The 14531-nt window shown below is 37.4% G+C and overlaps 1 non-coding gene across 1 annotated transcript; it reads left to right on the top strand.

Moving 5' to 3' along the window:
* Window positions 1-13955: 13955 nt before the first annotated feature.
* LOC118760507 (U6 spliceosomal RNA) lies at window positions 13956-14062 on the top strand. Its single transcript, XR_004996815.1, has one exon. It is a non-coding gene; the product is annotated as a U6 spliceosomal RNA (small nuclear RNA).
* The last annotated feature ends 469 nt before the right edge of the window (window positions 14063-14531 follow it).

A 14531-nucleotide genomic window follows, 5' to 3' on the forward strand; every position in this document is an offset into this window, starting at 1 on the left:
GGAGACCCCAAACCAGAGCCGGCTCAGCTGAATCACCGCTAAAATCTCAAAACAACAAGAAGCAAAAACACAATGAGGAGAAGTATCAGAAAAAGCAATGACCCAGAGGAAAGATCAAGCACTCCCTCCCAATACAACCAAAAACTAATCTCAATATCTGAGATGCAAGATGAAGACATAGAGGAACTATCAGATAAGGACTTTAAGAAGCTAATGATGAAATTCGTCAGAGAGAGTGAAAAGCGCTGGGAAGAGTCTAAGGCATTCGAAAACCATATCACTGCAGAAATAAATCAAATCAAAAAGGGAATCCTCGATATAGAGCACAAAATTGAAAGCCTAACCAACAGAATGAACACAGCAGAGGACAGAATATCAGAATTGGAAGACAATCAGAATGAAAGGCAGCAGCTCATCAAACAGTTGGAGACAAATCTAGAGAAAGCCAATAGGTCCATACAGGAAATGAAAGACAACCTCAAAAAATCAAATATTAGAATAATAGGCCTTCCCGAAGGAGTGGAAAAGGAGACAGGCTTGCAACGGGTGCTCAATGAGATAATACAGGAGAACTTCCAGAATATTGGAAATATAAATCCAGCACAAATCCAGGAAGGGCAAAGAACCCCCAGGAGATACGACCCAAACAAATCGTCTCCTAGACATGTGGTCCTCAAGCTACCTTCAAGTGAACACAAGGAAACCATTCTAAGACAAGTAAGAAAAAAGGATAAGATTACTTTCAGGGGAAGGGAAATCAGGATCACAGCCGACCTATCAGAAGAAACGCTCCAAGCAAGGAGAGAATGGGGTAAAATCTATCAAATCCTGAAACAAAACAACTGCCAACCAAGAATAATGTACCCAGCAAAGCTCTCATTTATATTTGAGAATGAAATTAAATACTTCAACAGTAAAGAGAAACTCGAAGAATACATCAACACGAAACCAGCTCTGGAAAATCTCCTCAGGAAGGTGCTAAACCCAGAAAGAAAAAATACAAACCAAAATCAAAGATGGCAAATGGGAAGACCTCCCCACTAAAATCCATACAAGAAAAGTCAACCAATCAAGAACTCTAATAGTCGCAAATACACACTTGCATACTTACACTCATGGCAGCCCAAAACCAATTCCTTTCAATATTATCTCTAAACACAAATGGCTTAAACTCACCAATCAAAAGGCATAGATTAACGGAATGGATCATCAAACAGCACCCAACTATATGTTGTCTACAAGAGACACATCTAACCAGAAAATCCTGTAAGAAATTTAAAGTGAAAGGATGGAAAAAGACATTTCATGCCAATGGACGAGAAAAAAAGGCTGGCGTAGCTGTTCTAATCTCAGATGACCTAGACTTCAAGCTGACAGACATCAAAAAGGACAGAGAAGGACATTATATATTGGTGAAGGGGCTGATCCATCAAGAAGTAATTACAATCGTGAACATATATGCACCTAATTCCAATGCGCCTAGCTTCGTGAAGCAACTACTTACAGAATTAAGGGGAGACATAGATACACACACAATAATAGTGGGTGATCTTAACACCCCACTAACAACTATAGACAGATCAACAAAACAAAAACTCAACAAAGAAACAACAGAGCTCGTACAAACATTAGAACAACTAGACTTGGTAGACATTTATAGAATTTTTTATCCTAAGACCACAGATTATACATTTTTTTCAGCAGTGCATGGCACCTTCTCCAGGATCGACCACATGATAGGACACAAAGCAAATCTAAATAACTTCAAAAAGATAGGAATCATACCATGTACCCTCTCAGACCACCACGGAATGAAACTGGAAATCAGCAATTCAAAATGTCCCAGGAAATATAGAAACTCTTGGAGGCTGAACAATATGCTATTAAACGAACAATGGGTCAGGGAAGAAATTAAAGATGAGATCAAAAAATTTATGGAAACCAATGAAAACTCTGACACAACATTCCAAAACTTGTGGGACACTGCCAAAGCAGTGCTACGGGGTAAACTCATCGCAATTGGAGCTCATGTCAAGGCCCAAGAGAGTCGCCAAATACAGGAACTAACCACACACCTCCAGGAATTGGAAAAGCAGCAGCAGATGAGCCCCACACACAACAGGAAACAAGAAATCATCAAAACAAGGGAGGAAATCAACCAGATAGAAATAAAAAAAACCATACACAAAATCAACGAATCAAAAAGCTGGTTTTTTGAAAAGATAAACAAAATAGACACCCCGCTGGCCCGTCTGACAAAGAAAAAACAAGAGGAAGCAAGAATTAACAGCATCAAAGATGAAAAAGGCAACATAACAACAGACATTACAACCATTAAGAACATAATCAGAAATTACTACAAAGCACTGTACTCCAACAAATCAGAAGACCACCAAGAAATGGAAAAGTTCTTAGACTCACACAACCTGCCAAAACTTAGCCCAGAGGCAACAATCAACCTGAACAAACCCATAACTGAAGCAGAGATTGAATCAGTGATTAAAGACCTCCCAACAAAGAAAAGCCCAGGCCCAGACGGCTTCACTACAGAATTCTACAAAACATTCCGAACAGAACTAACTCCAATCCTCTACAAACTCTTCAAAACAATAGAAAAGGAAGCAACCCTTCCAAACTCATTCTATGAAGCCAACATTCCCTTAATCCCAAAACCGGGCAGAGATCCTACAGAGAAAGAAAACTACAGACCTATCTCTTTGATGAACATTGATGCTAAGATTCTCAACAAAATCCTAGCCAACAGAATTCAAAAACACATCAGACAGATCATTCATCCAGATCAAGTAGGATTCATCCCTGGAATGCAGGGATGGTTCAACATTCGCAAATCCATAAATGTGATACACCACATCCAAAAACTGAAAAACAAGAATCACATGATAGTATCAATAGATGCAGAAAAAGCTTTCGACAAAATTCAGCACAACTTCCTGCTAAAGACCCTAACCAAGGTAGGCATAGATGGAAAAATCCACAACATAATCAAAGCAATATATGAAAAACCCAATGCCAGCATCATACTGAATGGAGAAAAACTGGAACCCTTCCCACTGAGATCTGGAACAAGACAGGGATGTCCGCTTTCTCCGCTGCTATTCAACATAGTTCTAGAGGTACTCGCTGAGGCCATAAGACAAGAAAAAGAAATCAAAGGAATCCAAATGGGAAATGAAGAAGTCAAGCTTTCACTATATGCAGATGACATGATTCTTTATATGGAAGAGCCAAAAGGCTCAACACAGAGACTACTAGAACTTATACGAGAGTTCGGTAGAGTGGCAGGGTACAAAATTAATGAACAAAAATCAACAGCCATAGTGTATGCTAACAGCCCCAAGATGGAAAAAGATCTAACCAGCAAGATACCATTCAAAGTAACAAAGGAAAGCATGAAGTATGTGGGAATTAACCTAACCAAAAATGTAGGAGACCTATTCGAGGAAAACTACAAACTACTTAAAAAAGAAATTGAACAAGATCTAGAAAGATGGAGTAACATCCCATGCTCCTGGATAGGTAAAATCAATATCATTAAAATGTCTATACTGCCAAAAGCAATATATACATTCAACGCAATCCCAATCAAATTGCCCAAAACATTCTTCACAGACCTGGAAACAATGATCCAAAGGTTCATCTGGAAACACAAAAAACCACGAATAGCTAGAACCATTCTCAAGAACAGGAAGTTAGCAGGGGGAATCACAGTTCCGGACCTCTGGACATACTATAGGACAGTGGTTATCAAAACAGCCTGGTACTGGCACAAAAATAGAGAAGAAGATCAATGGAGCAGAATAGAAACACCAGATGGGAACCCACAGAAATACAGCCAAATAGTCTTTGACAAAAAGACAAACGACAACCCAGGCAAATGGGAAGGTCTGTTCAATAAATGCTGTTGGGACAACTGGTTGATAGCCTGCAGAAACAAAAAGATAGACCCACATCTCTCACCATATACTAAGATCAAATCCAAATGGATAAAAGATTTAAACCTACATCCAGAAACCTTCAAACTTTTGGAAGAAAATGTTGGAAACACACTGGAACACTTAGGGGTAGGCCCTCACTTCCTAAAAAAGACTCCAAATGCAGTAGAAATCAAGACCAAAATAAACAATTGGGACCTCATCAAACTAAGAAGCTTCTGTACAGCTAGAGAAACAATCAACAAAGTAAAAAGGCAACCCACAGAATGGGAGAAGATCTTTGCACACGACTTAGGTGATAGAGGGCTGATCTCCAGAATATACAAAGAGCTACAAAACAACCAAAATGTCAAAACAAACAAGCCACTCAAGAAATGGGCACGGGAAATGGGCAAACACTTCACAAAGGAACAAACCCAAATGGCAAATAAACATATGAAAAAATGCTCAAGTTCCCTGGCAATAAGGGAAATCCAAATTAAAACATCAATGAGGTACCACCTAACGCCAGTAAGACTGGCCCACATGAATAAAAGCACCAACAACACTTGTTGGCGAGGTTGCGGGGAAAAGGGAACCCTACTCCACTGCTGGTGGGGCTGCAGGCTGGTACAGCCTCTATGGAAATCAGTATGGAGAACATTCAAACAACTCAAATACAACATACCGTATGACCCGGCAATAGCACTCCTAGGAATATATCCAGAACACTTGTTTTATGAGAAACCAACATGCACTCCTATGCTCATAGCAGCACAATCAGTAATTGCAAAGACATGGAAGCAACCAAAATGCCCATCAACAGAGGATTGGATAAGAAAGCTATGGTTCATCTACTCCATGGAATACTACTCAGCTATTAAACAAAACAAAATGCAGTTCTTTGTGGCCAAATGGGCCAAACTGGAAACCATAATGCTAAGGGAAATGAGCCAATCCCAAAAGGTTAAATACCACATGTTTGCCTTAATTTAAGATGACACGATGTTATGTATAACAAGTTATGTTATGAATGTTATATGTTGTGTATAAACCTAAATTGAAATGTCAATGAGGTGGTCACAGAAGGTGGATAAGAAATCGCATTTACTTTTACCATATTGGTTACTCGTTACTATGTCAATTAATTCCATGGTGATGTAAATTTTTGCTGATGGTATGTTGGAGCTTTTAATTGATCGGGATGATAGTCTGCTGGCTCTGTCTTCAGACCAGAGAGTGTATACCTAAGAAGCCGTTGAACTTATCTGGACAATAAGATGCTGGACTCTATGTTTGGTATATGCTTGCAATGGGGGAATCTCAACTGAACTTGAACTGTGGTTATGCAACAAGGTGGAGGAATCCACCATGGTGGGAGGGTTTGGGGAGGGGTGGGGAGAATCCCAGTACCTATGAAACTGTGTCACATAATACAATGTAATTAATGAATTTAAAATAAAATTAAAAAAAAAAAAAAAAGAAAAAAAAAAAAAGAAATAGGAAGTTGTTGGCTAAAGATTAAGGAGTAAAAGGATTTTTACAACACTCCTCTTTTCAGAGTGACTGAAACAAACGTAAAACAGGGACAAAATCTCCATTTCAGTGAAAAACAAACTGATAAAAGTTCAAACAATAAATTATATAAATTACCTAAAAAATGAATAAATTTATAGACTGAAAGGAAGTAGCATGCTGTTCATAGACACAATCACTCATTTTAATTAATTCAAAATATGTATTGAGTATCTGCTTTGTACCAGGAATCATGATATGGGCAGAATACAATGGTGAGGAATAAAACCCTGATTCAATTATTTGTACCAAGAAAATGTATCTTATTTCTTCTGAAAATAAACTCTCAACTTAAGCACTATCCTGAAAGAAGCATAACTGTACATTATTCAAGTAATTGTGTTCAGATATTCGTAGTATTCAAGTTAAAAAATTGTAGTTGCTCACAAACTTTACAAACAGAAGAGGAAAGCAGCATAAAATAGGAATACACCCTGCAGAAATTTTCTTCAAAAATTCAAGAATCATAGCACTCTACCATGGAAATCACAAATATCTTAGTATCTATAGAATTAGCTCCCCAGTTCTGCATAGGAGACATGGAGGAAGCTCCTGGCTCCTGCTTCGGATCGGCGCAGCTCTGACCTTTGTGGCCTCTTGGGAAGGATATATCTCTAAATCTCTCATCTCTGTAAATCCAACTTTACCAGATGGATAATTCTTCAAAAAATAAAACTTGTTCTAACAAAGAAGTATAATAAAGGGCCTGGGCAATGGCTCAGTTTCTAAATCCTTGCATGTGCCAACATTCCATATGGGCACCAGTTCATATTGCGGCTGTTCCCATCCAGCTCCCTGCTTGTGGCCTGAGAAAGCAGTAGAGAATGGCTCAAAGCCTTGGGACACTGCACCCAGGTGGGAGACCTGGAAGAGCTCCTGGCTTCAGATCAGCATAGCACTGGCCATTGCAGTCACTTGGGGAGTGAATCATTGGTGGGAAGATCTCCCTCTCTGTCTCTTCTTTCTTATATATATTTGACTTTGCAATAACAATAAATAAATCTTTTTTAAAAACAACAAAAAATAAATATAATAAAGGTAAATTGGTGGAGCTCAAGAATCAGTAAATAAAAACAAGGTTAAAGTTGCAAAATCTATGGTTGAAAGAATAAGATTAATTTGCGTAAAGACATTTTAGAAACTGAAAAACACTCCTAAGTTCTTCAAAAAATCTGTTTGGATTTCAAATTCTTTTGCAGAAAAATACGCTTAGATATTAATATAATTTCCTTGAATTTTTTTAGTAGCCTCATATAAGTGCTTATAATGTTGGCAAATAAAGAACAAGTACAAGAAAGATCTGGTGAATGAATAATACAGCCATCAGTGTGCACTGACTCAACTAAACACCTAACACTAAAGTATTGTTATTTCACTTGATGAAAGTGAAGTTCAGTTAAGCCAGTTATCAATTTCGGATGCTCTCACAAGCCTTAGTATTTCACTTCAATAGAGATAAAATTGTACCTATTTTTGGAAATTTATTGTTACATTTTATTTGAAAGGCAAAGTACTAAGAACAACAGAGAAAGATCTCCTACCACTGATTCTCCCTACACACTTGCCACAGTCAGGCTGGCTCAGGCTAAAGCCAGGAGCCAGGAACTCAACGCAGGTACCACAGAGCTTGAGACATCATTGCCGCTTCCCAGGGTGCAGATACACAGGAAACTGGAATTTGGGATTAGGTACTAGACTCAAATGCAGGCATTACAAATTGTTATGTGGGTAAGTGGACCCTTAACCACTGCACCAAATGATTGTCCGTGATCATGTATTTTTGATCTACTTAAGAAAGACTGACAGAAATGTACATTTTAACTTTCATGATTAGGGCTTTTGTCAATACTCCTCTAACAAAAGATGGATTAGCAAGAAAAAAAACCAGTGAATTATTTATTTCACCATGAAAGCTTTGTTTGACATGGGAACATTGAGAAATAAAGAGCCAAAGAATCATGAAAATTGTTAGTCAAGAAAGAGTATGCAACCATGAAAAATATGAATGGATAAGAAGGTATATTATAATGGGGGTAGGCTAGGTGGCAGGTCCAACAAGGATTATCTTTCTGATTTTTTAATCTCTCTTGTAACATTCCTTCCTTCCAGACATGAACTTGAAGTTACCTGAAATCAAATTCAAGTGAGAAAGGGGATACTGACGTTTCTAGGTTTTATAGTTCTGTTTTGTTTTGATAATGGAAGTTTTAGTAACTTTGATTCAACTTGGGGATGAGGAATAATAATTTTTATTAGCTTTATATGTAGACATGAGAGGAACAAGAGACAGGAAATCAAGAAAAGGTCAGAGAAGTTTTCTGAGACCTTCTAATCTACTCTATGATAAAGGATTCAGCATGCTAGCACACCATCCACTGTTATGTCATTTTCTAGGTCTCAACATTCTCCTGCCCGAAACTTATTCAAGGAAACTCACAATCTGTAAGTTTGATTGATGGGCTATCTCATAAGCCATTCAACCAGTCTCAGTCATAAATTGGTCAGTTCAGGCAGCACTAAAGGAGTCCTTCCATTAAAGCCAAGCTTTGATGCTGTTGGAAGAATCAGCCATTTAAAATTTTTGTGACAGCAAAAGAAAAACAAATGGTGATTCTTACCACCAGCTCTAAACTCATTTTTGAGTCCAGAGAGGAAGCTATCTGAATGTTTAGATGGCAGGTTCAATGTATCTTCAGATGGAATGATGCCAAGCTACAGTAATTTGGCAGATTTACCTGATTTGCAATTTGCATCAAATATTCCAGTGAACTTGCTGAACAATGAATAGAGCAACAGGCACAAAGGTCATTGACACATAAATTGTTGTGATTTTGTTTCCATAGTCTATGTATAGCACATAACTTCACATAATTATGGTTTATGAAAAAGGAGGTTTTAGTTTTTAGTGATTCCAGGTCAAACAGTTGGGGAGTAAATTGAAAATATTACTTTTGAGGTTTCCAGTTAGACCTTGAAAGAGACTTAAAGAATCCATGATTGAGCCCTGATTTCCAGTATATATTAAATCCACAAAAGTCATGAAGCAGATAATTTAAAATGTGTGCTAGATTTTCTTCCGTAATACAATTTTTGCATAGTCATTCCTGTTTACACCAATAACAAAAGACAAAATTGTTGCAACATAAATGTGGTCTCATTGAGCTTGTCTTGATTATTTACATAAATGCGGAAAGAATAGTGATTGACAATGATGATTGTCCTTAAATTTACTTTGCTTATCTAATAAGGTATCTTAGATTATGCTACTGAAGTTTTCATGTCTGTGGCCTGGTGCAGTAGATTGATGCCTAAATGTTTACCTTGCATGCTTTGGGATCCCATATATGTTCTGGCTCATGTCCTCACTATTCCACTTTCAATTCAGCTCCCTGCTTGTGACCGGGGAAGGTGGTAAAGGATGGCTCAAAGCCTTGGGACATTGCACCCACGTGGGAGACCCAGAAGAAGCTCCTGATTCATGGGTTTGGATCAGCTCATCTCCGGCAGTTGTGATCACTTTGGGAGTGAACCAGCAGATGGAAAATCATTCTCTCTGTGTCTGTAAATCTGACTTTTCCATTTAAAAAGTTGATCTTAAAAAATAAAAGTTTTCATGTCTTTGAAAGCCAAGCCAAGAACTCACCATCAAACGTCAACAATACATATATTGTTTTTTTACATATATTTATTATTTATTTATTTATTTATTTATTTATTATTTATTTATATATCTCTACATACATAAAAGTTGATTGAATCCCTCTGTGCTAAAGTTTTAGAGTATATGCTTCAGTCACTGGGCATGTCAGAAAGTGATATTCTTTATCAATATGTAAGACATCCATGTGAAATGGGTATTTGAAGTATCTGGGTAGCTTTCCTAACCTGAGTTTTATTGGTCCTATAAAGTCCATCTCATTTCCTCAAAGCTCTTGGGTTATGTTTGGTAATATGGCACTTCAGTCAAAGTTTTGATAGCATGAACAGTGTTTCCAAGTTTCTATTTTTACAAGGACTACAGACTCACATAAAATTTAAACAAAAATGATTAATGCCATAAAAGTGAAAATATTCCTGCAACTCGATCCCCAAATAGCACCTTGAATTCTAACACTACATACCATGAGGCTCCAATCTCCTGGGCTTCATCCCTTAGCTTAAAGTGCTCTTTCCTTAATCTTTGATTAAAAAAAAATCAACCACTTAATAAAATCAACTATAGAGAGTGATGCAATTGGTCCTACAAGATTTTAATCACAAGATTCATGAGATTATTTGTTACTTTAATGAATAATATCTTGGTGGTTAGTTATTGTCTCAAGGGATTTATTTTGCAAAATCCCAGATCCAGGGAAGAAAATACCTATTAACTTCTTGTAGAGCCTTACTTAATAGAAGTCCACTTTATCAGCATAAATTTATCTAAGCAGTGCAGCACAAACTCCACTGACCAACCAGAAATCCGAACATGTAATGAGCTCATACTTTTCAACATTATCTCGGCTAGTAAGAACCTCATCATTATCCCTCAGGGATCCTTAGAATTAAACAGTTGCTTCCAATCCTTTTGTTCATCACTTTGCAACAAAATCCTTCTTTCTTTCATTACCTTGATATCAATGATTGGTTTTTTGTTTATTGGTTGAGTGGACCTACTTTTGGGTTTCAAAGCAACTACTCCACCAGTTTTGGGGAGTCTTCTGTATCATTCCCAAATAATTGATGAATTCTAAATGAATTCTGTACATAAATATATTTTGCCTAATTGCTTTCAGCTATAGAGGTTAACATAAAAAGTTTCCTAAAATATGAACCAAAGCACGGTAATAATAACTCAAGCTTCAAGAATTATTCACACAATACCTTGTTCAATTTATTCAGTACTTTTTACTTAATTCATCTTTGAAACCTTGGTTTCATGTTTCATGAAGTCATAAGTTTCTTCATTAAAGTTTTGGAAAGTTTTACCCATGATCTAATAAACTTATAATGAAGAAACTTAGGGTTTCATGAAAGCAATGACTTTAATTGTGGGGAACGGCCAATCCCACATGGATGAGGGGCTTCAAGATGGCGGCTGACCGAGTGCCAGGAGGCAGGACTTGTCCTGCCAGTTGGGCAGGCAGGAAGTCACAAGGATAGGCTAATTCTCCCTGGCTGCGATTGCTGGCCTATCAGATAGCACTCCGTGGACCACGTACAGAAGTGATTGGTGGAAGAACTGTGTATAAACAGCTCACTTTCGGCAATAAATGGCCTTTTTGTTTCCCCCTCTCGTTTTGGTTTTGTCTCTCTCCTCTTTGGTTCGTGACATTCTGGTGGCTCTTACATGGGGAATGGGGGAATACAGAAACGTGAAGAATTGGGAAGAAGGGTGATGGAAAACGGGAGGAAGGGTGGCGAAGAAGCGGGTAGGAAAGCTTAGACAGACGGGGACAGGAGCAGCGGAGAAAAGGTTTTAAACACAGCCTCTTTTGCCAGTTTTTCCCAGACCCCCAAGAGTATGACTAGGCATTTTAGTGTCGCTGTTGAGCGGCAGTAACATTTAATGATACAGAAATTTGTACTTCTCAAGTTCTTTTCATGAATCTTCTTGAAGAAAAAGCTGATTTCAAGAGACTTTACAGAACAATATACATGAAAACCGGATGACAAAGACTGAAAATGGCTGTTTGAAAGTGTGATTAGAGTTCATTATAATCTTCAAATGATAAAGAAACCTTATTTTTACTGCAGCATGCAACATTTTAACATAATAACTAAAATTATAACACAGCATTGGGTTCAGATCACATGCATTAAGAACATATTCATAAATATAACTTGAAGAAATTTTAATGATGCTTATTGAATATACATCTCAAATAATTTCACATGCCAAATAGCCTAATTATTTTAATGTTAGTATTTTACAAGATGAGATAACATCACTTGAGGCTTTCCAGATACCTATCCAAAATTTTAAAAACCCTCTAACTTTAATTTTACTTGAGAAGAACTTTAGTTAATACTGATTTTGAGACGATTTTTTTTAAATGTACAATTTTTTAAACAATTAATTAAATATAATTTTGGTTATATATTTAGTGAAAGTGATGAATATTTTAGAAACAAGTATAGATTACTTAGTTGTGAATAAAACATAAATGGTTAATATTAGCAAGATTCAATTTTCTTAAGTAACAAGTATGAAATAGAAAAGAACATGAAGCACGAGAAATAGCTTGGTAAAAACAAAACCTTTGTTTCCTGAAGTCATCACTTAAAATGAAAAAATATTGTTTAACCAATACTCCAAATTTGTTGTCCAGCAGGAAGAACAAATTCTACTTTTGTACCAATGTACTATTAATACCGAAGCTAGCTATATTAAAATCTTATAAATAAATCCATCTAATCTCAGCTTTGATCACAACAGACTTTAAATGTCTTATATAACATTTTACGTTCTTTTTTTTTCATATATTTCCTTATGGAACACATTTTTTTGTTTGCACAAAGAACTACTTCTATTATAATTTCTTGTAGTTGGATTATGTATGGTGGAGGTTACTGGGGATCACTCCAAATAGGCTGCAGTTTCCGCTGGTATACGTGAAGGCAAAGTGTTTGATGGGCAGGATTGGGCTGGGCTCCAACACCCATTGATGTGCATAGGAGACAGGGCTGGAGACAGAAATGAGCCAGCAATCACAATCACCAGTGTGCATGTAGACTGATGTAGGTGACAGACTGTGTCCGGACCCTGCATTGCCAAGCACACACAAAAAATCAGTTCTGGAATCACCTCAGATGAGGTTTATTTGGGGATTCCCCCCAACTGAACCATTAGAATCAGAGAACTCCAACCATGGGGAGAATTGCACGTTCCATGGTCTGAACATAGAGTGCATGTGTCAGAGCTGGGCCTCTTAATGGAAAACTGAGATATCTTAATAAGATACATTTCTGTGAAATCTGTTGTAGTGTCATGGAAAGAACATTGGGATACTCATCCTTGTGGTGTTGGGAAGGAGATACAAAAAAAGAGAATAACTGAAGACGGACACGCTTGCAAGCACCGTCCCAACCCTAATTATTCTGTACAAAAATAGCTCCCAAAGTTTGTGTCAGCTAGAATATCTGACAGGGCTGTAGACTGGGTTCCCTCAATTACAGTTAAGTTAAAAAAAATATTATCACTAAATAATATTATTAATATCATTGTCATAAAATAGGCAACTCATCTCCTCCCATTATATACTTGAACTCCACTTGCATCATATTCCTGACATCAATCTCATCACGCACCCAACACTTGATATTTTTCTCACATGTGCTTCACTCTCAGACACTTATGACACTTCTGAGCTTTCCAAAAGAGAGACTTCAAAATGAGTGGCAATAAAGTCTTACCACAAACTCTGTCTGCTTTGAATATTCAATTAAGCCGTGCCACTGGAGCCACTGCTGCCAAACCATGCCCTAAACTAGTTGAGAATACTGCTGAAGAACTCCCAAATTTCACAAAAACAGAGTGGGTGACATCAGAGTGGTTGAAGAAAGTAGGTTTTTATTGCAAGATATAGAGCAAACCAACTGGTAGCTATTGCCTAATTCCTGCGTTCCCCAGGTTATTAGGAGTGAAGGTCATTACCGATTGAGATTAGGGCTGAGAATGGTGTAATCAGCTGCTGTACAAGTTCCTAGTTAGTCAGTGGTGCTCTCGATCTTCCTTTGATTGGCTGGTAATGACGTACCGTTTAGCAAATTTGTGATGGTAAAGCAGCCTTTAATTTGGCTAGGGTGTGGAGCAAGATGACAGAACAAGGAAAAAATTTTATCAGACTTGATGAAAACTCGGAAGAAGTCTCACTAGGGGCCTTCTCACACAGGAAGACTGCTTGTCTAATGCAAGCAACATTTGTGTGTGGTAGTAGGTAAAGACCAGAAAAAAAATGTTCTTATTAGTCACAAAAACAAAAGTTAGGATGCACGATAAATAAATATGAAAGAAACAACTTTTCCTTGGGAGAGAAAGAATCAACAAAAACGAGCACTCCCAAATCAGATTTACATGTGCCACCATCCAAATAAATGTTTTGTTCCTGCTAATCCCAACTTGAAAAGGGATGAAAAAAGATAAAATTTACCTTCAGTTCTCAACCAAGTGCTACAGCAGATTTCCAGAAGAGATTACTTTGATTTAAAAATACAATGTGTATTTTCTTTGTTAGGCTGTATTAGTTCACTGAAGAATTCATGCACAGGATTGAGAGAGAGTCAATTATCTCAGCCACACCACATCAAGTGTCAAAAATTGTAGGACAGAAATTTGTGATATTTTTCTTCATCTACCCTAAGGGAAACAACCTGCCCAAAATAAAAACTCACAAGGAAAAAGTATGGCAAATATGCATATTCAAGGCTCTGTATCACGCAACAACTGCCTTTAGAAATGAAGACCTCGTGCTCGCTTTGGCAGCACATATACTAAAATTGAAACAATACAGAGAAAATTAGCATGGCCCCTGCACAAGGATGACACGCAAATTCGTGAAGCGTTCCATATTTTAATTGATCGGGATGATACTCTGCCGGCTCTACCTTCAGACCCGAGATGGTCTCCACAACAAGCCGTTGAACTTATCTGGACAATAAGATACTGGACGCTATGCTTGGTATATGCTTGCAATGAAAGAATTTCATGTGAACTTGAACTGTGGTAATGCAACAAGGTGGAGGAACCCACCATGGGGGGAGGGTTTGGGGAGGGGTGGGGGGAATCCCAGTACCTATAAAACTGTGTCACATAATGCAATGTAATTAATAATTATTATTATTAAAAAAAAGAAATGAAGACTTCAAATTCCCAGGGGCAGGTGTTCATTTTTATATTTATATTTGAAAATAAACAGAGCTGTGCAAAAATATATTTCGGCAAAAGATCTGATCTAATGATATAAATCTGGAAAGAAGGGGAACCTGTAAGAAATGTCTTTCCAGATTCTTCTTAAGCTCTTTGTAGTATTCTTTCCTCCTGAA

Source organism: Ochotona princeps, chromosome X, assembly GCF_030435755.1.
Source record: "Ochotona princeps isolate mOchPri1 chromosome X, mOchPri1.hap1, whole genome shotgun sequence".
NCBI classification, from domain to species: Eukaryota; Metazoa; Chordata; class Mammalia; order Lagomorpha; family Ochotonidae; genus Ochotona; species Ochotona princeps.